Below are 22,525 nucleotides of genomic sequence, written 5' to 3' on the forward strand. Positions count from 1 at the left end.
TTTCACACACTATTCCAAACCATGTCACCAACTTTTGCATTTTCTCTCTTAATTCAGTCACCAGAGCTGTATCATCAGTGAACAACAAATGACTCACTTCCAGGCCCTCTCATCCCAAACAGACTGCATACTCGCTCCTCTCTCCAAAACTTGCACTTACCTCCCTAAACACCCCATCCATAAACAAATCAATCAACCATGGGGACATCACACACCCCTGCTGTAGCCCAACCTTCAAAGAACCAATCACTCTTCTCTCTTCCTACTCGTACACATGCCTTACATCCTTGGTAAAACTTTTCACTGCTCCTAGCAGCTTGCCTCCCACACCATATACTCTTTAGATCTTCTACATAGCATCTCTATCAACCCTATCATATGCCTTCTCCAGATCCATAAGTGCCACATACTAATCCATCTGTTTTTCTAAGTATTTCTCACACATTCTTCAAAGCAAACACCTGATCCACACATCCTCTAACTCTTCTGCTCCTTCCTAATCTGACACTCTGTACATACCTTCACCCTCTCAATCAATACCCTCCCATATAATTTACCAGGAATACTCAACAAACTAATGCCTATATAGTTTGAACACTTACCTTTTCCCCTTTGCCTTTGTACAATGGCACTACGCATGCATTCCACCAATCCTCAGGCACTTCACCCTGATCCATACATACATTGAATATCCTTATGAACCAATCAACAACAGAGTCACCCCCTTTCTTAATAAATTCTACTGCAATACCATCATTATCCCTGGGGATAGGGGAGAAAGAATACTTCTCACGTATTCCCTGCTTGTTGTAGAAGGCAAATAAAAGGGGTGGGAGCAGGGTTAGAAATCCTCCCCTTCTGTTTTACTTTTCCAAAAGAATGAACAATGGGCCAAGTGAGGATTTTTCCCTCTGAGACTCAGTCATCTGTTTTTGTGCTACCTTGCTAACACAGGATATGGGGCCTGGATGTGAATGAATGTGGCCTTTTTTTGTTTTCCTGGCACTACATCAGTGAAGCAGCGGGTAGTCATGCTGTTTCCTATGGGGCGGGGTAGCACCAGTATGAATATGTACATGTGTATATATGTGTATATGTGTGTATGTGTATGTATTTGTGTGCATGGTTGTTTATATATATATATATATATATATATATATATATATATATATATATATATATATATATATATATATATATATTTTTCTTTCTTTCTTTTTTTAAACTATTCGCCATTTCCCGCGTTAGCGAGGTAGCGTTAAGAACAGAGGACTGGGCCTTTTTTGGAATATCCTCACCTGGCCCCCTCTGTTCCTTCTTTTGGAAAATTAAAAAAAAAAAAAAAACGAGAGGGGAGGATTTCCAGCCCCCCGCTTCCTCCCCTTTTAATCGCCTTCTACGACACGCAGGGAATACGTGGGAAGTATTCTTAATCCCCTATCCCCAGGGATAATATATATATATATATATATATATATATATATATATATATATATATATATATATATATATATTTTTTGCTTTGTCACTGTCTCCCGCGTTTGCGAGGTAGCGCAAGGAAACAGACGAAAGAAATGGCCCAACCCATCCCCATACACATGCCTTGATTCAATATATATATATATATATATTCTTTTTTCTTTTAAACTATTCGCCATTTCCCGCATTAGCGAGGTAGCGTTAAGAACAGAGGACTGGGCCTTTTTTGGAATATCCTCACCTGGCCCCCTCAGTTCCTTCTTTTGGAAAATTGAAAAAAAAAAAACGAGAGGGGAGGATTTCCCAGCTCCCATATATATATATATATATATATATATATATATATATATATATATATATATATATATATATATTTTTTTTGCTTTGTCGCTGTCTCCCGCGTTTGCGAGGTAGCGCAAGGAAACAGACGAAAGAAATGGCCCAACCCACCCCCATACACATGTATATACATACGTCCATACACGCAAATATACATACCTACACAGCTTTCCATGGTTTACCCCAGACGCTTCACATGCCTTGATTCAATCCACTGTCAGCACGTCAACCCCGGTATACCACATCGCTCCAATTCACTCTATTCCTTGCCCTCCTTTCACCCTCCTGCATGCTCAGGCCCCGATCACACAAAATCTTTTTCACTCCATCTTTCCACCTCCAATTTGGTCTCCCTCTTCTCCTCGTTCCCTCCACCTCCGACACATATATTCTCTTGGTCAATCTTTCCTCACTCATTCTCTCCATGTACCCGAACCATTTCAAAACACCCTCTTCTGCTCTCTCAACCACGCTCTTTTTATTTCCACACATCTCTCTTACCCTTACGTTACTTACTCGATCAAACCACCTCACACCACACATTGTCCTCAAACATCTCATTTCCAGCACATCCATCCTCCTGCGCACAACTCTATCCATAGCCCACGCCTCGCAACCATACAACATTGTTGGAACCACTATTCCTTCAAACATACCCATTTTTGCTTTCCGAGATAATGTTCTCGACTTCCACACATTCTTCAAGGCTCCCAGAATTTTCGCCCCCTCCCCCACCCTATGATCCACTTCCGCTTCCATGGTTCCATCCGCTGCCAGATCCACTCCCAGATATCTAAAACACTTCACTTCCTCCAGTTTTTCTCCATTCAAACTCACCTATATATATATATATATACATATATATATATATATATATATATATATATATATATATATATATATATATATATATATATATGGTGTTTTGGTCGAGGTGGTGTGCAAAGTGAGAGGGTTAGGCAAAATGATTTGGTAAACAGAGAAGAGGTGGTAAAAGCTTTGCGGAAGATGAAAGCCAGCAAGGCAGCAGGTTTGGATGGTATTGCAGTGGAATTTATTAAAAAAGGGGGTGACTGTGTTATTGACTGGTTGGTAAGGTTATTTACTGTATGTATGACTCATGGTGAGGTGCCTGAGGATTGGCGGAATGCGTGCATAGTGCCATTGTACAAAGGCAAAGGGGATAAGAGTGAGTGCTCAAATTACAGAGGTATAAGTTTGTTGAGTATTCCTGGTAAATTATATGGGAGGGTATTGATTGAGAGGGTGAAGGCATGTACAGAGCATCAGATTGGGGAAGAGCAGTGTGGTTTCAGAAGTGGTACAGGATGTGTGGATCAGGTGTTTGCTTTGAAGAATGTATGTGAGAAATACTTAGAAAAGCAAATGGATTTGTATGTAGCATTTATGGATCTGGAGAAGGCATATGATAGAGTTGATAAAGATGCTCTGTGGAAGGTATTAAGAATATATGGTGTGGGAGGCAAGTTGTTAGAAGCAGTGAAAAGTTTTTATCGAGGATGTAAGGCATGTGTACGTGTAGGAAGAGAGGAAAGTGATTGGTTCTCAGTGAATGTAGGTTTGCGGCAGGGGTGTGTGATGTCTCCATGGTTGTTTAATTTGTTTATGGATGGGGTTGTTAGGGAGGTGAAAGCAAGAGTTTTGGAAAGAGGGGCAAGTATGAAGTCTGTTGGGGATGAGAGAGCTTGGGAAGTGAGTCAGTTGTTGTTCGCTGATGATACAGCGCTGGTGGCTGATTCATGTGAGAAACTGCAGAAGCTGGTGACTGAGTTTGGTAAAGTGTGTGAAAGAAGAAAGTTGAGTAAATGTGAATAAGAGCAAGGTAATTAGGTACAGTAGGGTTGAGGGTCAAGTCAATTGGGAGGTAAGCTTGAATGGAGAAAAACTGGAGGAAGTAAAGTGTTTTAGATATCTGGGAGTGGATCTGGCAGCGGATGGAACCATGGAAGCGGAAGTGGATCATAGGGTGGGGGAGGGGGCGAAAATCCTGGGAGCCTTGAAGAATGTGTGGAAGTCGAGAACATTATCTCGGAAAGCAAAAATGGGTATGTTTGAAGGAATAGTGGTTCCAACAATGTTGTATGGTTGCGAGGCGTGGGCTATGGATAGAGTTGTGTGCAGGAGGATGGATGTGCTGGAAATGAGATGTTTGAGGACAATGTGTGGTGTGAGGTGGTTTGATCGAGTAAGTAACGAAAGGGTAAGAGAGATGTGTGGAAATAAAAAGAGCGTGGTTGAGAGAGCAGAAGAGGGTGTTTTGAAATGGTTTGGGCACATGGAGAGAATGAGTGAGGAAAGACTGACCAAGAGGATATATGTGCTGGAGGTGGAGGGAACGAGGAGAAGTGGGAGACCAAATTGGAGGTGGAAAGATGGAGTGAAAAAGATTTTGTGTGATCGGGGCCTGAACATGCAGGAGGGTGAAAGGAGGGCAAGGAATAGAGTGAATTGGATCGATGTGGTATACCGGGGTTGACGTGCTGTCAGTGGATTGAATCAGGGCATGTGAAGCGTCTGGGGTAAACCATGGAAAGCTGTGTAGGTATGTATATTTGCGTGTGTGGACGTATGTATATACATGTGTATGGGGGTGGGTTGGGCCATTTCTTTCGTTTGTTTCCTTGCGCTACCTCGCAAACGCGGGAGACAGCGACAAAGCAAAAAAAAAAAAAAAAAAAATGGGAAATGTATAAAAGAAAGAGGCAAGAGGTCAAGAGAAAGTTGCAAGAGGTGAAAAAAGAGGGCAAATGAGAGTTTTGGTGAGAGAGTATCATTAAATCTTAGGGAGAATAAAAAGATGCTTTGGAAGGAGGTAAATAAAGTGTGTAAGAGAACAAATGGGAGCATCGGTGAAGGGGGCAAATAGACAGGTAATAACAAGTAGTGGTGAAGTGAGAGGGAGATGGAGTGAGTATTTTGAAGGTTTGTTGAATGTGTTTGATGATAGAGGGGCAGATATTGAGTGTTTTGGTTGAGGTGGTGTGCGAAGTGAGAGGGTCAGGGAGAATGATTTAGTAAACAGAGAAGAGGTAGTGAAAGCTTTGCGGAAGGTGAGAGCCAGCAAGGCGGCGGGTTTGGATGGTACTGCTGAGGAATTTATCAAAAAAGGGGGTGACTGTGTTGCTGACTGGTTGGTTAGGATATTCAATGTATATGTGGTTCATGGTGAAGTGCCTGAGGATTGACAGAATGCATGCATAGTGCCATTGTACGAAGGCAAAGGGGATGAAGGTGAGTGTTCAAATTACAGAGATATAAGTTTGTTGAGTATTCCTGGGAAATTACATGGGAGGGTATTGATTGAAAGGGTCAAGGGATGTACAGAGCATCAGATTGGGAAAGAGCAGTGTGGTTTCAGAAGTGGTAGAGGATGTGTGGATCAGGTGTTCGCTTTGAAGAATGTATGTGAGAAATATTTAGAAAAACGGATTTGTATGTAGCATTTATGGATCTGGAGAAGGCATACAGTAGAGTTAATAGAGATGCTCTGTGGAAGGTATTAAGAGTACATGGTGTGGGAGGTAAGTTGATAGAAACAGTGAAAAGTTTTTATCGAGGATGTAAGGCATGTGTATGAGTAGGAAGAGAGGAAAGTGATTGGTTCCCAGTGAATGTCAGCTTGCGGCAGGGGTACGTGATGTCTTCTTGGCTGTTTAATTTGTTTCTGGATGGGGTTCTTAGGGAGGTGAATGCAAGTTTTGGAGAGAGGGGCAAGTATTCAGTCTGCTGTGGATGAGAGAGCTTGGGAAGTGAGTCAGTTGTTGTTTGCTGATGATACAGTGCTGTTGACTGATTTGGGTGAGAAACTGCAGAAGCTGGTGACTGAGTTTGGTAAAGTGTATGAAAGAAGAAAGCTGAGAGTAAATGTGAATAAGAGCAAGGTTATTAGCTTCAGTATGGTTGAGGGACAAGTCAATTGGGAGGTAAGTTTGAATGTAGAAAAACTGGGGGAAGTGAAGTGTTTTAGATATCTGGGAGTGGATTTGGCAGCGGATGGAACCATGGTAGTGGAAGTGAGTCAGGGTGGGGGAGGGGGCAAAGGTTCTGGGGCTTGAAAATGTGGGGAAAGCAAGAATTATCTCGAGCAAAAATGGGTAGTTTGAAGGAATAGGGTTTCCCAACAAGGGTTTATGGTTGGAGGGTGGGTATGATAGGGTTAAAAGGAGGTGGTTTGGTTGGAAATAAAATGTTTGGGAAAATTTGGGGTTGTGGGGGGTTTGATCGAGAAAGTAACGAAAGGGTAAGAGAGATTGGGAATAAAAAAGGTGGTTGAGAGAGCGAAGGTGTTTTGAATTTTGGGGCAATGAAGAGAATAGTGAGAAAGACTGAAAGGGGAAAAGGGGAGGTGGAGGGACGAGAAGGGGAAACCAAAGGGAGGTGGAAAGATGGAGTGAAAAAGATTTTGAGATTGGGGTGAACATGCAGGAGGTGAAAGGGGCAAGAATAGAGTGAATTGGAACAATGGGGAAAATGGGGGGACGCCTGTCAAGGATTGAACAGGGCATGTGAAGTGGGAAACCATAAGTTTAAAATTTTTAAAAATTTTTTTATTATACTGGAAAATGTAAAAGGGGAATGTTGAAGTGGCTTTTGTAAAAAAAAATGGGGGGCAGGGGGGTTTCAAAAGGGGGGAGGATGTTTGGAAAAAGGAAATTTGAAAACTTTGGGAAATAAAAAACAAGGTTTTGATGTAGCATTTAAATTAAAAAAGGGGGTTTGATTAAAGTGTTTTTTGGAAGGTTTTTATGATTAAATTTGTGGGAGATAAGCTGAAAAAACATTGAGAAAGTTTTTAAAGGGGAAATTAAAGGGGAGTGTTAATAGGAAAAAGGGGGGGTTTGTTGAGGAAGGCTGTCGGGCAGGGGAACCTGTGCCAAGGGAGAAATCTGTTTTTGGATGGTGGTTTTGGGGGGTAAAAGCAAGAGTTTTGGGGAAAAGGGGATATGGTCGTTGGGGGTAGAGGGTTGGGGAAATGAGTCAAATTGTTTTTTGCTGAGAACAGCGGGGGCTGTTCAGTAGAAACGCAGAAGTGGTGATGAGTGGAAAGTGTTGAAAGGGAAAGTTTAGAGAAAATTTAAAAAAAGCAAGGTTATTAGGTACAGAGTTAGGGCAATTTTTTTTGGGATTGTTGAAAGGAGAAAAACTGGAGGAAGTTTTTAAATATCTGGGGGTGGACTTGGGACAAAAGGAACCATGGAAGCGGAAATGATTTATAGGGTGGGGGGGGGCAAAATTTGGGACTGAAAATTTGAGAAACATTATCTCGGAGAGCAAAAAAAGGGGAATTTTTAAAGGGAAAATTTCCAAAATTTGGGGGGGAGGGGGCTATGATAGGGTGTGGAGGAGGGTGGGTGTTTTGGAAATGAAATGTTTGGGGGCAATGTGTGGTGTGAGGTGGTTTGATCGAGTAAGTAACGAAAGGGTAAGAGAGATGTGTGGAAATAAAAAGAGCGTGGTTGAGAGAGCAGAAGAGGGTGTGTTGAAATGGTTTGGGCATATGGAAAGAATGAGTGATGAAAGTTTGACAAAGAGGATATATTATGTCTGAGGTGGAGGGAACAAGAAGTGGGAGACCAAATTAGAGGTGGAAGGATGGAGTGAAAAAGATTTTGTGTGATCGGGGCCTGAACATGCAGGAGGGTGAAAGGAGGGCAAGGAATAGAGTGAATTGGAACAATGTGGTATAATGGGGTGGACGCGCTGTCAATGGATTGAAGCAGGGCATGTGAAGTGTCTGGGGTAAACCATGGAAAGCTGTGTAGGTATGTATATTTGCGTGTGTGGACGTGTGTATGTACATGTGTATGGGGGGGGGGGGGGGTTGGGCCATTTCTTTCGTCTGTTTCCTTGCGCTACCTCGCAAACGCGGGAGACAGCGACAAAGCAAAAAAAAAAAAAAATATATATATATATATGGTGTTTTGGTCGAGGTGGTGTGCAAAGTGAGAGGGTTAGGGAAAATGATTTGGTAAACAGAGAAGAGGTAGTAAAAGCTTTGCGGAAGATGAAAGCCAGCAAGGCAGCAGGTTTGGATGGTATTGCAGTGGAATTTATTAAAAAGGGGGTGACTGTGTTATTGACTGGTTGGTAAGGTTATTTACTGTATGTATGACTCATGGTGAGGTGCCTGAGGATTGGCGGAATGCGTGCATAGTGCCATTGTACAAAGGCAAAGGGGATAAGAGTGAGTGCTCAAATTACAGAGGTATAAGTTAGTTGAGTATTCCTGGTAAATTATATGGGAGGGTATTGATTGAGAGGGTGAAGGCATGTACAGAGCATCAGATTGGGGAAGAGCAGTGTGGTTTCAGAAGTGGTACAGGATGTGTGGATCAGGTGTTTGCTTTGAAGAATGTATGTGAGAAATACTTAGAAAAGCAAATGGATTTGTATGTAGCATTTATGGATCTGGAGAAGGCATATGATAGAGTTGATAAAGATGCTCTGTGGAAGGTATTAAGAATATATGGTGTGGGAGGCAAGTTGTTAGAAGCAGTGAAAAGTTTTTATCGAGGATGTAAGGCATGTGTACGTGTAGGAAGAGAGGAAAGTGATTGGTTCTCAGTGAATGTAGGTTTGCGGCAGGGGTGTGTGATGTCTCCATGGTTGTTTAATTTGTTTATGGATGGGGTTGTTAGGGAGGTGAAAGCAAGAGTTTTGGAAAGAGGGGCAAGTATGAAGTCTGTTGGGGATGAGAGAGCTTGGGAAGTGAGTCAGTTGTTGTTCGCTGATGATACAGCGCTGGTGGCTGATTCATGTGAGAAACTGCAGAAGCTGGTGACTGAGTTTGGTAAAGTGTGTGAAAGAAGAAAGTTGAGTAAATGTGAATAAGAGCAAGGTAATTAGGTACAGTAGGGTTGAGGGTCAAGTCAATTGGGAGGTAAGCTTGAATGGAGAAAAACTGGAGGAAGTAAAGTGTTTTAGATATCTGGGAGTGGATCTGGCAGCGGATGGAACCATGGAAGCGGAAGTGGATCATAGGGTGAGGGAGGGGGCGAAAATCCTGGGAGCCTTGAAGAATATGTGGAAGTCGAGAACATTATCTCGGAAAGCAAAAATGGGTATGTTTGAAGGAATAGTGGTTCCAACAATGTTGTATGGTTGCGAGGCGTGGGCTATGGATAGAGTTGTGTGCAGGAGGATGGATGTGCTGGAAATGAGATGTTTGAGGACAATGTGTGGTGTGAGGTGGTTTGATCGAGTAAGTAACGTAAGGGTAAGAGAGATGTGTGGAAATAAAAAGAGCGTGGTTGAGAGAGCAGAAGAGGGTGTTTTGAAATGGTTTGGGCACATGGAGAGAATGAGTGAGGAAAGATTGACCAAGAGGATATATGTGCTGGAGGTGGAGGGAACGAGGAGAAGTGGGAGACCAAATTGGAGGTGGAAAGATGGAGTGAAAAAGATTTTGTGTGATCGGGGCCTGAACATGCAGGAGGGTGAAAGGAGGGCAAGGAATAGAGTGAATTGGATCGATGTGGTATACCGGGGTTGACGTGCTGTCAGTGGATTGAATCAGGGCATGTGAAGTGTCTGGGGTAAACCATGGAAAGCTGTGTAGGTATGTATATTTGCGTGTGTGGACGTATGTATATACATGTGTATGGGGGTGGGTTGGGCCATTTCTTTCGTCTGTTTCCTTGCGCTACCTCGCAAACGCGGGAGACAGCGACAAAGCAAAAAAAAAAAAAAAAAGGGAAATGTATAAAAGAAAGAGGCAAGAGGTCAAGAGAAAGTTGCAAGAGGTGAAAAAAGAGGGCAAATGAGAGTTTCGGTGAGAGAGTATCATTAAATCTTAGGGAGAATAAAAAGATGCTTTGGAAGGAGGTAAATAAAGTGTGTAAGAGAACAAATGGGAGCATCGGTGAAGGGGGCAAATAGACAGGTAATAACAAGTAGTGGTGAAGTGAGAGGGAGATGGAGTGAGTATTTTGAAGGTTTGTTGAACGTGTTTGATGATAGAGGGGCAGATATTGAGTGTTTTGGTTGAGGTGGTGTGCGAAGTGAGAGGGTCAGGGAGAATGATTTAGTAAACAGAGAAGAGGTAGTGAAAGCTTTGCGGAAGGTGAGAGCCAGCAAGGCGGCGGGTTTGGATGGTACTGCTGAGGAATTTATCAAAAAAGGGGGTGACTGTGTTGCTGACTGGTTGGTTAGGATATTCAATGTATATGTGGTTCATGGTGAAGTGCCTGAGGATTGACAGAATGCATGCATAGTGCCATTGTACGAAGGCAAAGGGGATGAAGGTGAGTGTTCAAATTACAGAGATATAAGTTTGTTGAGTATTCCTGGGAAATTACATGGGAGGGTATTGATTGAAAGGGTCAAGGGATGTACAGAGCATCAGATTGGGAAAGAGCAGTGTGGTTTCAGAAGTGGTAGAGGATGTGTGGATCAGGTGTTCGCTTTGAAGAATGTATGTGAGAAATATTTAGAAAAACGGATTTGTATGTAGCATTTATGGATCTGGAGAAGGCATACAGTAGAGTTAATAGAGATGCTCTGTGGAAGGTATTAAGAGTACATGGTGTGGGAGGTAAGTTGATAGAAACAGTGAAAAGTTTTTATCGAGGATGTAAGGCATGTGTATGAGTAGGAAGAGAGGAAAGTGATTGGTTCCCAGTGAATGTCAGCTTGCGGCAGGGGTACGTGATGTCTTCTTGGCTGTTTAATTTGTTTCTGGATGGGGTTCTTAGGGAGGTGAATGCAAGTTTTGGAGAGAGGGGCAAGTATTCAGTCTGCTGTGGATGAGAGAGCTTGGGAAGTGAGTCAGTTGTTGTTTGCTGATGATACAGTGCTGTTGACTGATTTGGGTGAGAAACTGCAGAAGCTGGTGACTGAGTTTGGTAAAGTGTATGAAAGAAGAAAGCTGAGAGTAAATGTGAATAAGAGCAAGGTTATTAGCTTCAGTATGGTTGAGGGACAAGTCAATTGGGAGGTAAGTTTGAATGTAGAAAAACTGGGGGAAGTGAAGTGTTTTAGATATCTGGGAGTGGATTTGGCAGCGGATGGAACCATGGTAGTGGAAGTGAGTCAGGGTGGGGGAGGGGGCAAAGGTTCTGGGTGCATTGAAGAATGTGTGGCAGGCAAGAATGTTATCTCGGAGCAAAAATGGGTATGTTTGAAGGAATGATGGTTCCAACAATGGTATATGGTTGTGAGGTGTGGGATATAGATAGGGTCATGCAAAGGAGGGTGGATGTGTTGGAAATGAAATGTTTGGCGACAATATGTGGTGTGAGGGGGTTTGATCGAGTAAGTAACGAAAGGGTAAGAGAGATGTGTGGTAATAAAAAGAGTGTGGTTGAGAGAGCTGATGAGTGTGTTTTGAGATGGTTTGGTCATATGAAGAGAATGAGTGAGGAAAGACTGATAAAGAGGATATGTGTGTCAGAGTGGAGGGAGCGAGGAGAAGTGGGAAACCAAACTGGAGGTGGAAAGATGGAGTGAAAAGATTTTGAGCATTCGGGGCCTGAACATGCAGGATGGTGAAAGGCGTGCAAGGAATAGAGTGAATTGGAACAATGTGGTATAATGGGGTGGACGCGCTGTCAATGGATTGAAGCAGGGCATGTGAAGTGGGAAACGGCGATGAAGTATAATATATTTAAATTTGTTGATTATACCTGGAAAACTGTATAAGAGGGTACTGACTGAGAGGGTGAAGGCATGTACAGAACATCAGACTGGGGAGAGCAGTGTGGTTTCAGAAGTGGTGGAGGATGTGTGGATCAGGTGTTAATTTTGAAGAACATATGTGGGAAATACTTAGAAAAACAGATGGATTTGTATGTAGCACTTCTAGATGTGGAGAAGGCATATGGTAGGGTTGATATAGATGCTTTTTGGAAGGTCTTATGAATATATGTTGTGGGAGATAAGCTGCAAAAAGCATTGAGAAGTTTTTATCAAGGGTGTAAGCTGTAAGGCATGTGTATGAATAGGAAGACAGGAGAGAGATTGGTTGCCAGTGAAGGTCTGTCTGTGGCAGGGATACCTGATGCCACCATGGCAGTATAATCTGTTTATGGATGGGGTGGTTTGGGAGGTAAATGCAAGAGTTTTGGAGAGATGGGTGAGTATGCAGTCAGTTGGGGATGAGAGGGTCTGGGAAGTGAGTCAATTGTTGTTTGCTGATGATACAGAACTGGTGGCTGATTCGAGTCAGAAACTGCAGAAGTTGGTGACTGAGTTGGAAAAGTGTGTGAAAGGAGAAAGTTGAGAGCAAATGTAAATAAGAGCAAGGTTATTATGGTCAGCAGAGTTGAGGGACAAGTTAGTTGGGATGTGTCTGAATGGAGAAAAACTGGAGGAAGTGTTTTAAATATCTGGAAGTGGACTTGGCAGCAAATGGAACCATGGAAGCGGAAGTGAGTTATAGGGTGGGGCTGGGGGCAAAGGTTCTGGGAGCAGTGAAGAATGTGTCGAAGAACATTATCTCGGAGAGCAAAAATGGGTATATTTTAAGGAACAGTAGTTCCAATAATATCATCTGGTTGAGAGGCATGGGCTATAGATAGGGTAGTATGGAGGAGGGTGGATGTGTTGGAAATGAAATGTTTGGGGGCAATATGTGGTGTGAGGTGGTTTGATTGAGTAAGTAGAGAGGGTAAGAGAGATGTGTGGCAATTAAAAGAGTGTGGTTGAGAGCAGAAGAGGGTGTGTTGAAATGGTTTGGGCATATGGAAAGAATGAGTGATGAAAGTTTGACAAAGAGGATATATTATGTCTGAGGTGGAGGGAACAAGAAGTGGGAGACCAAATTAGAGGTGGAAGGATGGAGTGAAAAAGATTTTGAGTGATTGGGGATTGAACATGCAGGAGGGTGAAAGGCATGCATGGAATGGAGTGAATTGGGACGATGCGTTATATTAGGGTCTATGTGCTGTCAGTGGACTGAATCAGGGCATGACAACTAGAGTGAATGTGGCCTTTTTTTTCGTCTATTTCCTGGTGCTACCTCCTTTGGGTTGAGGTGGCGCCGGAAATGGATGAGGGTAAGTATGAACATATACATGCGTATATAAGTATATGTATGTATATATGCGTGTAAATGAGTGGATAGGCCTTCCCTCGTCTGTTTCTTGGCACTACCTCACTAACGCAGGAAACAACGATAAAGTATAATGAACATAAAATAAATTTAATGAATAATAATAATCTTCCTTACTACCTGCCCCATGAGCCCTTGTTCTCTTTAGGTCATAAAGTGTATTGATAAACATGCACCTGAGTAGGGAGAGGGAAGGGGGTGACTGAGCACCAAGTGAGTGTTTAGGGTCTTCATTGTAGTGGATGAAGGATCCTGGGATGTGGGTTGAATCAGTGTCTAGTAATGTAGGGGTGGATGATGTCCATAAGGTCCACGGAAAAGCGTGACTCGTTTTTGTCTCGAGAGTGCAGGTTTTAAGGGTCCCCTGCTGTCTTCCGCAGCACCCAGGAAGCCTCTCACCTCCGATGGGCGGAGTGGAGGGAGCAAGGTAGAAGGAAACGCCGAGATGGAGATGGGAAGAGGGAATGAGGGAGACTGCTGGTTACTGGGACCTGGACATTCATAGGACGAAAGGTGTCGAAAGAATGGAATACATGTCAGACAATGCACCGCCAATAGGATGCACAAGGTCAAATGGAGTGGTCAGTGTAAACCACAGAATATAATCTATGGGGGGCTTGGATGTGGTTGGTGAGCCTTGGTAGCGGTACATTATACATGACACCTGATACACTGGATGTATGCTAGTGTGGCCTAGTCTGTCCCTAAGTGACCTTGCTGAGAAATAATCATCATTACTGGCAATTATTACATTTGTATCATTTGCTCTGGTTTTATGGAGCATCCCACAGAATAGTTGATGAAATCATCAAAACTACAACATATTTGAGAAGAGGATTCTAAACGTTCAGTGGAAAATCTTACCAAGTGTACAAGAGTGGGTGGATGTCGTCTGCGTTTCGATGTTTCCAGATGATCATACAAACTTTAGAGTATTATTACATGTTTACTTTTGATGGTAAGAGTATTACTGCTCGTCATTTTTTGAAGTGCTCTCCCTTATTAATAATTTTGTAGAGATTTATACTCTAAATATTCAGCTTAGGTAACATTAACCTTTAATACCTAAGTTTATCAACATTTACATACGAAGGAACAACCTTCTGCGCATGCCCGGCCTCAAGCGACGCATGCGCACTTTCAGGAATTTAAATCATTCATGGAAAGGTCAGTGACCAGGATGCTCGTTCAATGTTCTCAACTGACCGGTGGCAGTTAACCTTCATCACAGTCGGTCATGTGAATGTTCCAATACGTCATCTGCTGAAGCACGACCTGTTTTTCGAACGTAAATGCGACTAAATTGTACCGATTCCGTGTGTGAGATGGCGTCATGGCCACGTCACAGTGAGGTGTCTTACCATGCACTCGAAAATTATATGTAGTCCAGTGGGTCCTCAGGGGCCCAAGGTGGGTCCTCGGGGGCCCAAGATGGGTCCTTTGCAGCTTGTGGCCTCATATCGTGTACGTTTCATGTATGCATGCCAATTATCATAATTCCAACTGGCCTTTGCAACGGTATAATACTTGTATCACCAGAGTGTATTACAGTGGGTTTAAAAATGAAACTCATCTTTCCCATGATCATAACATGGTGTAGCATTCATTAATTCGCTTTGAAGAAATATTTTGCCTTATATGAATAAACACACGAATTATTATTATATTATTATTATTATTATTATTATTATCATTATATACTTCTCGCATTATCTTTGCCTTTGAAGAACTAATATAGCCAATTACGATAATTTTTTATGGCTAATTTCTCAATTAAAGGTCTATATTTTAGGTTACATGGCCACCAGACAGATCCTGAGCCAGGGTACCTATTTGATCGACCAACTCCTTAGGGTGGATGAACGGCTGGGTTGACTGTGGACCAAATGCCGCAAACCAGGATTCGAACCTATGCGCTCGACCTCGGGCGGGCGTCACGGTCAGCAACGTTAACCGTTAACCTTAGGGGTGTTCAAAGGGCCGGAACCACCCCGCTCAGTTGCGCTACGGTAGGTTAGGTTAGGAGGTCCTACCCCAGTTGAAGGCTGGGTACTGGGCAACGCTTTCGCCATTTTGAACCCAATATTTTCCTCCGTCTTTAAGAACACACCGTTTTTTTTTTCGTTTTTTTTTTCAGTCTCTCTCTATATAAACGAATCGATTCATTTCACAGATTAAAAGTCGTTCTAATCCACGAGGGATCAGGTTTGTCTGATGTGGGAAAAAAATATTTATAAAACATATTCGCTTTTGCGAGATAGAACGACACTCGCCCGATTTAGATTAAAAAAGAAATAAGTTCTTTATTTTCGCTTATCATAACAGATATAGGAACCTCGATAACACAACTTGTCTTTCATAAATAAGATGATTACGTGGTAATTACCGTCAACTGAATGGCTGATCAGAGACGATGATTACGTGGTAATTACCATCAAATGATTGGCTAATGAGAGACGATGATTACGTGGTAATTACCATCAACTGATTGGCTGATCAAACGATGATTACATGATGATTATCATCAACTGATTGGCTGATCAAACGATGATTACATGATGATTATCATCAACTGATTGGCTGATCAAACGATGATTACTTGATGATTACCATCAATTAATTGGTTGACTGGTATTACCAGATGTCACCAATGCTTTTAACTGGTTCCCTCTGTACTTCCTGCGTCTCGCTGAGTCCATATTTCGATTCATTTCTCCATCGTACTCATGATAAAACGTGACAGTTACATACGACCATTTCACGAGACGTCGCGGAAAGGCGGTCCTCCAAGTCTGACTGGCATTGCGGCTGTGTGCGCGCGCGCGCGAGCTCAATCCAGTTCAAATCAACCGGATTCCAGGGTGGTTCGCCTTGTGGCCTCTGTCTGCCAGGGAAGGTTCGCCTTGTGGCCTCTGTCTGCCAGGGAAGGTACGCCTTGTGGCCTCTGTCTGCCAGGGAAGGTTCGCCTTGTGGCCTCTGTCTGCCAGGGGAGGTTCGCCCTGTGGCCTCTGTCTGCCAGGGAAGGTACGCCTTGTGGCCTCTGTCTGCCAGGGAAGGTACGCCTTGTGGCCTCTGTCTGCCAGGGAAGGTTCGCCTTGTGGCCTCTGTCTGCCAGGGAAGGTTCGCCTTGTGGCCTCTGTCTGCCAGGGAAGGTTCGCCTTGTGGCCTCTGTCTGCCAGGGAAGGTTCGCCTTGTGGCCTCTGTCTGCCAGGGAAGGTTCGCCTTGTGGCCTCTGTCTGCCAGGGAAGGTTCGCCTTGTGGCCTCTGTCTGCCAGGGAAGGTACGAGGAGGGACATAATGCTAGTGTGTAGCGTCTTTGATTCATGGCAGAGGTCGGCAGTAATGTTCAACAACACCACGTTCTACCTTGGTCCATTTTCCAATTGCTGTGTGTACACAACCCTTCGAAATCGCCAAGACAAGAAGATACACAGGAGACAATGTGTTCACGTTACCAAGTGTGTGTGTGTGTGTGTGTGTGTGTGTGTGTGTGTGTGTGTGTGTGTGTGTGTGTGTGTGTGTGTGTGTGTGTGTGTCGAGCACAGAACAACTGGTTCCTCCTGGTCACACTCGAGGAGGTGGGGATCAACACCTTGTTACACCCCCCCAACCCGACCCCTCACAGCTCACCTCAAGTTCTGAGGGGGGGGTGTGAGGGGAGAGGGGGGGGGGGGCTCCTCATCTGCAGCATACTCGCTCCCCCCCCAGCCCCCCCACCGGTCGTATGCAAAATACCACGTATGCAGATTTGAAGTCTGGGATTCGCGTGGCCGTGCATGGTAAGACAGGGGCCATCATGCGCTCGTGCCTGGAGACCAGAGAGAATATTAACCTTGTTATTGTCTAACTGCCACTTGAGGACGGAGGGGGGGGGGGGGGGGAGGAAGGTTGTACAGGGCAGGCAAAGCGGGTCACACAGCATCGGTCGGGTCCTGTTTGGGTTCATCTATAGTGAAACAAGGTCATGACTCCAGTGTGGGTCTGTGTACGAAGCTTGTATTTCAAACCGAATCTATGATACTTGACGAAAGATTATTGACTGGAGGTGAAAACTTATCTATCTATCTATCTATCTATCTATCTATCTATATATATATATATAATATATATATATATATATATATATATATATATATATATATATATATGTCATTTCATATCGGAGCACAGTAGATTATGATAATCTTGCTAGCAACAAAATGACGTTTCGTCTCTCAAAATTTTTTTTCAAAAGCTTGTTTTCTTCCTCGTCTTCCATGTTCGGAACAATTAGCATCTCTGAGCCGGGGAGGGAAACCTGAGCTGTACGTCTTTTTATATATATTGTCATCATTTCTGAAGACCCAAAAATATAGTGTACAACTGGCTGGAGATGAGCGTAAGGGCTGTACACTCTTGGGAAATCAGATAATGGCCAATTATACCCGGGCGAAGGTCTTAAATAACGACCATCAGGGACGCTGTGAGTCAAAACTCCCGCCATAAATCAGTATCGGATTTCAGAGAAAATCTTTGGAAGGAGCGTCACTGTAAGGTCACGGTGGTGCTGGTGGTGGTGGTGGGTATGACTGGCAGCCACGTACAGCCACACCATGCTCCCCGATACCTGGCAAAACACTCACATAAATAACATGACGCTCGCTCCTCCCTCACTGGCGAAAAGGAATCTATAACTTAACACGGATTTGAAAAAGGAAGAAAAAATATAATGCTATTGACCCATAGGGATAAGATGGCATTGTCTCAATAACGATGAAACGTCATAAAAATTGCTACATATAGTGATAAGAAAATATATATAATACTTTAAAGCGATGACAAATTTCTCAAAACGGTCAGACAGACGACAATGGTGAAACAAAAGACGGACGCGATCCGCATCTCCGCCGACTCGCCCACCCATTTCTTTTCCTTTAATGCTCATTATTAAAGCTCAGAGAAACTGAGCTACAAAGGCACAAATATTGCCAACCTGAAGAACCGCGGGAATTCAGCGAGGCAGCGGAGGATTAGGGAAATTCTAGCGAGAAAAATATATGTGATTGCGAGCAATAAATTGTGTCAGGTCGAAGCCCAGCCGAGATGGCTGAACACCCAGGGCTTGCTGGGTACTTTATTTATGTTCTTATTTTCTGGAGTGACGGTAATAAATACGATAAGGCTTAACATACGATATATATATATATATATATATATATATATATATATATATATATATATATATATATATATATATATATATATGCGTCCAGGAACTCTTCGTTCCAATAGAGTCCATCATTTCTCTGCCTCTGATTGGAGCGCAGCCTCGAAGCTGCAGGAGTTCTATAAAGGGCGTCCTGGGGCTAAATATATATATAAGAATGATGTATGCAGGTCCATCATGGAGTGTAGATGTCTGGTATGTATGCTTCGGTTGTCAAGGGCGTTCAGCTTATAAATGTAAACAAGTGTAAATATTAACACGAAACTGGAAATCTAGCGTAAATGGAAATGGCTAGTTAGTGGTAACGGCGGGGAAGGAGGAGAGGTATTACATATCATGTGTGTGTGTGTGTGTGTGTGGGAAGATCTGTCCTACACAATGAGCTATGTACTGACGCACACATCCGTCAAAGGAATTGAAATGAAGACCGAGTGATGGTTTACGGAACACCGTTGTCTTGTGAAATATACGCCAGCCAACGTTCGCCGTTGATTTCGAAGTGCGCCGCATGAGGGCAGCACGAGCTGGCCATTACGAATGTACTCAGACATGAATAAGAATGGCTGGAAAGCGATGATGATGTGGAATAGTCTGGAGTCTATTGGTCATAAAGTGTTATGGCCTACCTATTATTATTATTGTTATTATTTTTGTGTGATATGGAAATAAGTTATTACATGTGTGTGTGTGTGTGTGTGTGTGTGTGTGTGTGTCGTGACCATAAATGTGCTGATAACACAGACACTTACAGGGTACTTACAGGGAGGGAGTGCGAGTGATTAGGAGATGTAAAAGAGAAAGAGGTAGAAAGAGGAAGGTGCAAAATTGAAAAATATAACAAATGAGAGTTGGGGTGAGCGAGTATCAGTAAACTTTAGGGAGAACAATAAATGTTTTGAAAGGAGATAAATAATGAGTGAAAAACAAGAGAACAAACGAGAACATCGATGAATTGCAAAAATGGAAAGTGATAACTGACAGTGATGAAGTTAGAAGAATATGAAGTGAGTCTTTTGAAGGACTGTTGAATGTGTCTGATGGTAAAGTGGCAGATGTAGGGCGTTTGGGTTATGGTCGTATGCGAAGTGGGAGAATTATAGGACGGTGGTCTGGTGAAAAGAGAAGAGGTGGTGAAAGCCTTGCGTAAGATGAAATGTGGCAAGACGGCTGGAGTGCATAGCACTACACATGAATTTCTTAAGAAGGGGAGCGACTGCTGTTCAAATGTTAGTTAGGATTTTCAATATATGTATGGATCATGATGAAGTGCTTGAGGATTGGCGGAATGCATGTATAGTGCCACTGTATAAAGGCAATGGAGATAATGGCGAGTGTTCAAACTACAGAGGCATAAGTTTACTGAGTATACATGGTAAGTTGTATAACAGGGTACTGACTGAGAGGGTGATGGCATTTACAGAGCAGCAGATTAGGGAAGAGCAGTGTGGTTTCAGAAGTAGTAGAGGATGTGTGGATCAGGATTGCTTTGAAGAATACGAGAAATACTTAGAAAAAACAGATGAATTTATACATGGAATATATAGATCTGAAGAGGACATGTGGTTGGTCTGATAGGGATGCTCTGTGCAAGGTTTTGAAGATATATATATATATATATATATATATATATATATATATATATATATATATATATGGTGTGGGAGAAAAAGCTTTTAGAAGTGTTCTGGGCTCTTACCGTCGTGCTCATGGGTCGTGCCGTCGTGTTCAAGGGTCGTACCGTTGTGTTCTGGGCTCTTACCGTCGTGCTCAAGGGTCGTACCGTTGTGTTCTGGGGTCTTACCGTCGTGCTGAAGGGTCGTACCGTCGTGCTGAAGGGTCGTGCCGTCGTGCTCAAGGGTCGTGCCGTCGTGCTCAAGGGTAGTACCGTCGTGCTCAAGGGTCGTACCGTCGTGTTCAAGGCCACGATTCGTACCATCGAGCTGAAGTTAAAAAAAAAACAAGGTTAAATAAGGAAAATAAGCCCAGTACGCATTGTGTTTTGTAAATACAAAATAAGGTTATACCTCACCGACCAATACGTGAAGTATGCTAGGGTATACCTGGAGGTTAGAACGTGGTATACCGCTGCTGTTACAAGCCGGGGTATACCGTGGATCAAGAGCGGTTTGCCTCTGATACACCGCCGGCAAGTCGCGCACGAACGCCGATCCTCGAGCCTGACCTCAGCTTCACTCCCTTATGGAGACGGGTCGAGACGCTTCACTGCCGCTGTCCGATGTAATGAACCCCGTCTTATACAGGAGGTCCGGAGCGCTTCACTGGCTGGCGCCGGCCGACGAACCGAATCCCGTCTCTTTTTTTACAGGAGGTTCGAAGCGTTTCACTCTTCCCGCTGTCCGACGGATTGGAAACAATATGGGAGATTCGAAGCGTTTTGCTGGCGATGTCCGACGGATTTGAACCCCGTCTTATATATATATATATATATATATATATATATATATATATATATATATATATATATATATATATACAAGAGGTTCGAAACGCTTCACTATTAGTGCCTCCGTTCGAGCGGGTGACACCACCCAACCCCATCCAATACAGGAGATCCGAAGCGTTTCAACACTACCGCCGTCTCCGACTGAGTGAACCCCGTCTCGTTCGGGAGGGTCGAAGCGCTCCGATGCGCGGGTATGTCCCACGCACTTGATCCCCCCCTCTTATCATTTCACCTTTTACGATGCCATTTGCTTGTTTCAGCGGATTAACTTTCATTGGGTCTACGATTTTATTGGTGTTTCCACTTTTGGCTTACGAGTGACTCTTGCCCGATGGACGTTTGGTCGAGATAAGAGCGGGTCTCGTAATAACTGAGGGAGGCGGGTCTGCCGAGAGAATGGCGAGGCTCTTGGATCGGAGCGTTGCCGCGCATTAACCGGGACAGCTGGCTAACAATACTCCCTTGTAAATCACCAGGAATGAACATTGAAAACTTACCATCAAATTGACTGGCTCGCGAGGGTAAGAAAGTGGCGTCCAACTCGGCCTAGGGAGGGAGGAAGTCGCATAGAGATCCTGTGATATCGAGAACCTTACAAGCCTCGGCGGTGGGGGTCAGTCAGCGGCTGAGGGTTGGTCAGGTCAGGGGTCAGCTGGTGTCATGCTTTGCATCTCAAAGGTGTTAAGGTCCAAGCTTAATTGAAGGTTTTGTGGCCCGGGCATCTGGCCCAGCCAATCTCATTTGCATGCCAGATAAGCCAAGGGGGGGTAGGGTGGGGTGGGGGGTTGGGGGTGGAATGAAATGACTGAACATCTGATCCACAACCAGCCAACCTGGCCCATAACACGGTACAACACCACAGAACATGGCATAACACGGCACAACACCTCAGAACATGGCATAACACCACAGAACATGGTATAACACGGTACAACACCACAGAACATGGCATAACACGGTACAACACCACAGAACATGGCATAACACGGCACAACACCTCAGAACATGGCATAACACCACAGAACATGGTATAACACGGTACAACACCACAGAACATGGCATAACACGGCACAACACCAAATAACATGGCATAACACGGCACAACACCATAGAACATGGCATAACACGGCACAACACCACATAACATGGCATAACATAGTTCAACACCACTTAACACGGTACACCACATTACATGGCATAACACACATGATACAACAGCACATAACATGGCATAACATAACACGGTACAACACCGCATAACATGGCATAACATAACACGGTACAAGCCCGCATAACATAGCATAACATAACGGGTACACCACATAACATGGCATAACACAAAATGCACAAGGAAAAACATAACACATGATACACACTGAATAACACGATAAAACATAACACATGATACACACTGAATAACACGATAAAACATAACACATGATACACACTGAATAACACGATAAACATAACACATGATACACACTGAATAACACGATAAAACATAACACATGATACACACTGAATAACATGATAAGAAAAGAAAAACATGGCATAACGAATGAGGTAATACCCAAAGATAACATAACAAACCACACGATACGAAGAGGAACATCATATAATAACAAGATAACCAAGGAAGAACATGATAAGATTTAAGAACACGAGGAAGAACACGGAATAAGTTAAAACGGGTTGAAAAAAAAAAGGGTACAACAGAGCGATACATGATAACACAAGATAACAAAAGACGGACGAATTAATGTACGATAACATGATAACAAACATGGTAGTGACGGTAAGATCTCTGTCTGTCTGTCTGTCTGTCTGTCTGTCTCTCTCTCTCTCTCTCTCTCTCTATGTATATATATATATATATATATATATATATATATATATATATATATATATATAATAACTGGCCATAAATTTTTTTTTTTTTTTTCCAAAGGAAGGAACAGAGAAGGGG

At 43.3% G+C, this 22,525-nt stretch overlaps 1 long non-coding RNA gene across 2 annotated transcripts in view; it reads right to left on the reverse strand.

The window, feature by feature from the left end:
- LOC139749608 (uncharacterized) overlaps window positions 1–22,525 on the reverse strand; it is a 192,302-nt gene that overhangs the window by 3,803 nt on the left and 165,974 nt on the right. The window contains exon 4 of one of the 2 annotated variants that reach the window (XR_011712998.1): window positions 19,897–20,035. This is a non-coding gene — a long non-coding RNA (uncharacterized lncRNA). Of the gene's footprint in view, window positions 1–19,791; window positions 20,036–22,525 lie in introns of both variants that reach the window. The other variant, XR_011712997.1, reaches the window with a different exon arrangement.

Source organism: Panulirus ornatus, chromosome 7 (genome assembly GCF_036320965.1).
Source record: "Panulirus ornatus isolate Po-2019 chromosome 7, ASM3632096v1, whole genome shotgun sequence".
NCBI classification, from domain to species: domain Eukaryota; kingdom Metazoa; phylum Arthropoda; class Malacostraca; order Decapoda; family Palinuridae; genus Panulirus; species Panulirus ornatus.